Raw genomic sequence first — 6,675 nt, forward strand, 5'->3', positions numbered from 1 at the left:
CCGTCCTCGCCGTTAGTCATGCCTCTGTATAACAATAGAGGCTGTAGGCTCTGGCGCAGTTGGTGTCAGAAACCGATGCTGCACTCGGTCGGCTAGGTCTGGGGTATAGGGCCCGCCTGCGGCAAACAACACCCGTTCTTCTCTTCTTGCTCCTCCTCCTTCACACTCAAGAAACTGCACCTTCATTTGAATACAACTACACGTTCCGAATCTTGTAGCAATACGCAGGAAAAATACAGAACCGGGGCATGGCTACACTTCAGACCGGCTCGAGAAGCTAACGTTCTCGGTTGGGTACTGCATTAGGGATTTCGACGACCGCAAATCAAGTTATCCAATGAAGTGACCGGGCGTTATACATTTCCTGGCGTGACCGCGTGATACGCTTTTGCCGTTTCATTGTTTAGTTCACTCATTTTCTGCAGCCTACGAACGATGCCGCCGTTCGCATTAACGTGTGGGTTTAAAAATGTATGTGTATAGTTGGGCTACGTAAAAACGAAGAGGCCCAACTGAAACAAATTTTCTGCATTTCCCTTCGTGGTAAAATAGGAAAGTGAAATCCGACAGTTTAGATAAACGTACTGAAGATGTTTGAACTTCTTCTACCAGGAGCATCGCAAAATATTTCATAAGCCTTGGCACAGATTATACCAAGAGACCACACAAACCGCATATTCTCGACATCTGTCAGCATGGATTGCGAGAAGAATATGGAAACTTGAAGCACTCGAGTTTTTGTAAGATTCTGCCATATGCAGAAACAAAACACGTTTGTTTTCGAACAATCAAATGTTTGTGTACCTGCCGCGGAAGCTTAGCGGGTGTAGAAGTGCACTGTTGAGCTCGAGCTTCCGGGTTCGTTTCCAGGCTGTGGCGGCGGCATTTGCATTTGGCAGCAATAATATAGGCGGGAAATGTAAGAACTCTTGTGTAATTGGATTTAGGTACATTTAAAAAAAAACAGATGGCCAATATATTGCAAAGTACCCCACTACAGCGCGTGTCGTAATAATATCGTGCTGCTGCCCCGCAAAACACCTGAATGAAATAGAATCCCTGGATTATCACTGTTATAAGGTTACCTTTACTTCTAAAGCGTGCCTATTGCATCTAAACTTTCTTGAAAGTTTTCGTCGTTTCTATAGGAAAAGAGCCTTGTCTAAACAGATTTCGAGCGCGACATGAATACAGCAGTGCATTACTGAATGCACGCAAGCACCAGTGGTTAACCACTCCTCCCTGTGCGGCGATCCATGCCGAAGTTCTGGACGAACTTGGCTCGCCAGTTCAGAATTGAGGACCTGCAGACACCGTGCTATAGTTTTACTTTTTTTTTCTGGTTATCCAGAGTCCACAACAACCCACCGTTCTTGATTACTGGCAACCTCCCAAACGCAAAATAAAAATTCCTTTGATCTTACTTGATAAACATCTATAATACCAATAACTGCGGTAAACAATGAATTAAAGGACCGCTTGTTTGATTAAGTGGGTCAGGAGAGTGCTGGGAATAGAAGGTGCCGAAGCGGTCGTCTCAGAATGCGAGTGGCGCTGGACTTCCGAAAGAAGGTGTATGAAGCAATAGGAAGCGGGCCACGTACGCCACATTCCTTGGCGATATTTCGTGCTTGGTCTCTACACTTAGGCACGGTGGTTGTAACCTTCTTCGGTGAAGTTTGTACATTTTCCACAGTAGCTTGCAAACTTTTGCCGGACTCTTCCTTAGCGTTTCACATTAAAATTAGAACAGCAGATCCTAGCGTTAAGTATGGTCGTTCAACCACAAATAAGGACCGGTGCGCGGATACTTTTTGTGGTCGGTGTGCGGATGCGGCCTTTTTTGACAGCCCACCACGGGTTCCTTTCTTGTAGCTTGTGGCTCTCCTTAGTTGCTTACTAGCGACACAGGATTTATTGAGACCGCGACGAACTGAGTGATACCAGATAGTTTATTGTATATATCTATATATGGCATAAATTGTAGCGCAAAAATCAGTAACGACATTTTATTACCCCTGTCGCTTGATTTAGGATGCATTTGCGCGGTAACAATTATACAGCCATTGGATATATTACAAATTCTAAACTGTTATTTTTATTTGTAAGGTATACTTTTAAATAAATGATTATAGAAAGTAGAAACCAAGGAAGGCTTACCCTTTTGATATACCAATTTTATGATGGAAGAAAAGGCTTTGTTAAAATAAGAAGGCAGCAGTTTCTTCCAAGGCGGAAATCTTAACCGTTCATGAATTTCTATACTTCCAGTCAATATCATGCCAGGTGAAGCGCTGTTCTGGTGACGTCCGCGGAAATCTTTAAAAATAAATTCTAGGCTTTTACGTGCCAAAACACGATCTCATTTATAAGGCACGCCCCAGTGGAGGACGGCGGGTATATTTTGACTGCATGGGGTTATTTGTAACGTGCCCCTAAATCTAAGTACGCGAGGGTTTTATTTCACGAGGGTGGTTGCTTGGGCTAGTTGGTAATTCATGGTAAGAAACGACGTAGAGCGTGAAAGGACAAGGACTGATAAAGACGACAAACACTGCGCTGTGTTTGTCGTCTCTATCAGTACTTGTCCTTTCGCGCTGTACGTTGTTTTTTTTACCATGGTTTACTTCATTTCGCCCGCTTCAATATGTGGCCGCTACGGTCGGACTCAAACCCGCAACCTCGACCACAGCAGCGCAAAGTCATAGTCATTGCACTAATGCGGTGAGCGACGTTCGCAGACACTATAACCAGATGTTCCTCCAGTGGTGTTACCATGAACTTCTCTGGTTGTGCACCATGTATACAAAAGATGTTGGGGTCGATCTGTGGTATAGCGTGTGTCCTAGCTAACGTTAGCCTAGCTATTCAACGAAAAAAAAGAATAAGAAAATACTTTGCAAGATACGATTATAAAACCTGCGGTCTTCTGTCGTCAGAGCTCTGATGACATAACACCATCGCTCTTAAAATCGTATCTTGCACCATGTCTTTTTCTTTCTTTTTTGGCTAACTGCTTGGCTAACGATAGCTGTGACACCTTATATACTCCGCATCGTGCTTAACTGGCAACATTGAGGAAGCCGTGCAAGTGTAGTTCAATCGTAGCGTTGAAAAAATCTAGCTCCACTCGTTTTACGGTGCAGTTGTAGTTGATACGCGATGCCGCTCAGCGTTCCTACAATCCACTCCAATGTGAAGGCACCCTCGGCGACGGAGAAAACCCTGGCCAATGTGAGTTTAGCTTGGCTTTGCTGGATCACCTAAATGCATTTTTAAATGCCTTGTTTTTATTTACTTTTCGGTGTACGGAGGATGATCAACCTGAAAATAAGCAAACAAAGCGCGCACATCTTAATTGGAAACGCACTTACACCAGAAGACAAACTATAACACAACATCCAGTCCACGTGTGCGCATAACCATAGTCTGAAGAGCTTAGCTAAGAATCACGACCTTCCAGGAGATCTTATGACTGTTGCCTATTAAAGCAACAAGTTAACTCAAGCTTCATCGACCGATTCTATTCACTCTTGCGTCATTCTCAATTTTTTTCTTTATTTAACCTTCGCTCTATCACACGTGAAAGATTGCACTTTTCTTAGGTGGTTGTTATTTTTTTGTGAGAAGTGTTTATAGAGAGACAGACTAACACAAACAATGGTGCACAACATGTACACTCTTTTTTGTTTGCTGATATTTTTTATGGCGTGTGAGCCATGTTTCGCAACATAATAAGAATAAATGAGAATGGCAATGCAATGACCTGGATAAAGGCACTTAGAACCCCTTTCGTTTCTCAAGTAAACACTATATGTATACTCCATTTCTGATCTTTCGAAATTCCGATTGAAATATAGTCTATTTATCGGATTGCGACGCTGGAAACCTTGATGAAAGAGCAAGAAAAAATTACTTTCCCCGGGAAAATAACTTTGTTCAGTTACGTAAACCGGGGGTGTACAGAATGTTTGTCCCGATAATGAAAAAGCAGCAAGCTGACGCCAAGTGCATTCTGATCATAGAAAAAGTAAACCCGACGACATCAGCCTCGAGACATGTAGCTCTTTTCGGTAGAAATCGGTCGTCTTCAGAAAGCGACCATGATAACTCTCAAACTAATCTCAATCTCATATCATATCCCAAAAGAAATACGGCAACAGAGAAATTTATATTAAAGAAACAAAAAAATAGTCTTGCGATTTTATTACACTGATTTTAATTCTACGAATGCTTTAATACAAAGACGTCCAAGATGGTATTTTGAATTATTTACCACACTTTTTTTGCCGAATAAGCATCGGTAGGCGCGAGGCGTCACGAGTTATTTGAACACCACATTTGGTTGTGCTGCTTGTATACGAGGTTTCACCAGCCTCGCTGATAGATGCATAATGCCAGAACAACTGTTTCAACATACAGAACGTTTTCCTTGAATGCTTAAACGTCTGAGCCCATGATTTTAATAAACAAATAAAGAAATACATAAATATGTAAATAGGTAAATAATTTGAATTAATAATTAGCAAATAAGGAACATCACTACGCCATAGCAACGAACCCTCGAAAACTGCACAGTTCTCCCTTTACTCCCACAGGAAAATGAAAAAACCCTCTGATTGGATAAATGTATCGTTGCTTGTCGCAGCTGTATGAGTAATAAAATTAAGTTATCCTGATTTATGACCTGTGAAAACAGTTATATGGACACTCCAGGCAAGTTTGTGCAGTCGCCATGATGTTGCATATATGAAGTCCAAGCGCGATAACATCGAGGCCGATTACCGTATGCTGTAGGTGCGAGGGAAAAAAATGTGAGTGGGAGCCGGGAAGGATGGTGGCTTGGTTCTGCAGCGTCTTTTGTGCGTGCAAGGGAGGAAGGCGGGGAGGGTGCGGAAAAGGGGGCGGGGGGGGGGGGGCGTGAAGGGTAGCGCGCTTCTCCGTTTCTACATCGACCTATAGGCAGCACATGGCGTGGCTGAGGGCGGCCGCGCGCCTATTATCTGGAATCAATGTGCGGCGGGTTCGAAGGCTGACCGACTCGAGATAGCTGGTGGCTTCGTCTCTGCTAAGTGCTCGCGCACCTAGTTCGCGTTGAAGCCAGAGGCTGCACGAAGGGTAGTTCGCTCGCGGCTACTGCCGCTAGTGAACAGGCCGGCGTTGCGTTACTGTATATGGCTCCCTGCGGCAGCCATGTACAGCAACTGTAGGCCAGTGTTCTGACAGTGACCATTCGCGGTCGTCGATTGAGATGTGTTCGTGTTTGCCTGTGCGCGCGTGACAGCCTGCTTGTTAATTTATTTAGTAAACGAGGGTTTACAGGTGCTTTACAGCTGATAAATCTGCAAAATTACTCTACGTATAGAAGTATATTAATTTGCTACCGCAATCAGTGCTTTGCCACTTGGGTCGAAAGTGCGACTTTTTGTGCAAGAAAGTCATGTGCATATCACAGCGACTTGGTAAATATCACCTAGAAAAAAGTTTGGAGGACGCTTAAGCTGCACATTTAAAAGTGGAACGAGATAGCGTTTAAAGATCCCTGGCTGCTTATCAGGCTTCTCGGCAACTGCAGCTTTTTTGTCCAACTTCGCCTGCGTGCACGGCTGCCGAGGTGAGCGCCATCTGGATGGTGTTTTTGCAAGAAAGAACCACGGCGCGGCGCAGTATCAATTGAAGAAATGCTGGAAAAGGGGGTTTGTGTTTGAGTACCGGCGTGAGAGAATTATATTTTCTCTTATATTCAAATTACAAAACCGTTGCTATCGCGTCTGTAGGTTGTGGCTAAGTCGTACTTTACAATTTTTTCTGACGAATATTAGTTTGAGTAATTCAATTTGTTCACTACGCCTTGCGCCATGCGAGTGCCCTACGCGGTCGATTATTTCCGCCAACGACGCTGGCGCGCCCACGCCGACGCTGACATCGACCCCGGATTTCGCGACAGCGGGTCCTTACGCTGTCGCGTTAAAATTATGCAGCCTCCGTGAAGCAAAGCTTTAGTGAAGCGGTTAAGTAAAGGCTGTTCAATGAAGGGCGACACATATTATTGTGTTTCCGTTTATCCTATGCAAAGTGTAATGTCATGCAATATGCATTTTTATTCACCACAGAAGGTGACAACGTTTGTGTACCTTACGGATACCGTACATGCGAACGCATTTAGGCTTCTCTAACCCTTGCGTCACTGTGGCATAAACAATATTTAAATAATGAATTAAGACCAATTATGTAATTAGGAGGAAGGCAAAAACTAATGTGACTATCTCCAAGAAACGGCAAACAAAATGACCTTGGTTGTGTCCAGCTACGTCGCATTTGCATATTTTTAAAGTTTGGCTAATGTTACGTGGGGCACCCTGTATACAGACAACCGAGTACGAATTGTAATGGAATGGTGAGAATGTCGGGGAGTTGTGCAAATGAACAAATACTAAAGCAAAAATGTCTCTCTTCATTGTTGTCCATGCTTTATCTTTAGGGCATAGAAAGTCGACTGGAAAGCATGAATTAGAGTTTGATTTATCCCACATGTGTAATGGACAAATGTGCAACAGAAGGTCCCAGGACTAATGCATCCCGACCAGATAATGCTACTAGCGGACAATCCGAGAGATTTACAGACACTTGCGAATATAGACTTGAAAGTAACATTTTGACACAATCGCCTGCCTG

The sequence above is a fragment of the Dermacentor silvarum genome, chromosome 9 (genome assembly GCF_013339745.2).
Source record: "Dermacentor silvarum isolate Dsil-2018 chromosome 9, BIME_Dsil_1.4, whole genome shotgun sequence".
NCBI lineage: Eukaryota > Metazoa > Arthropoda > Arachnida > Ixodida > Ixodidae > Dermacentor > Dermacentor silvarum.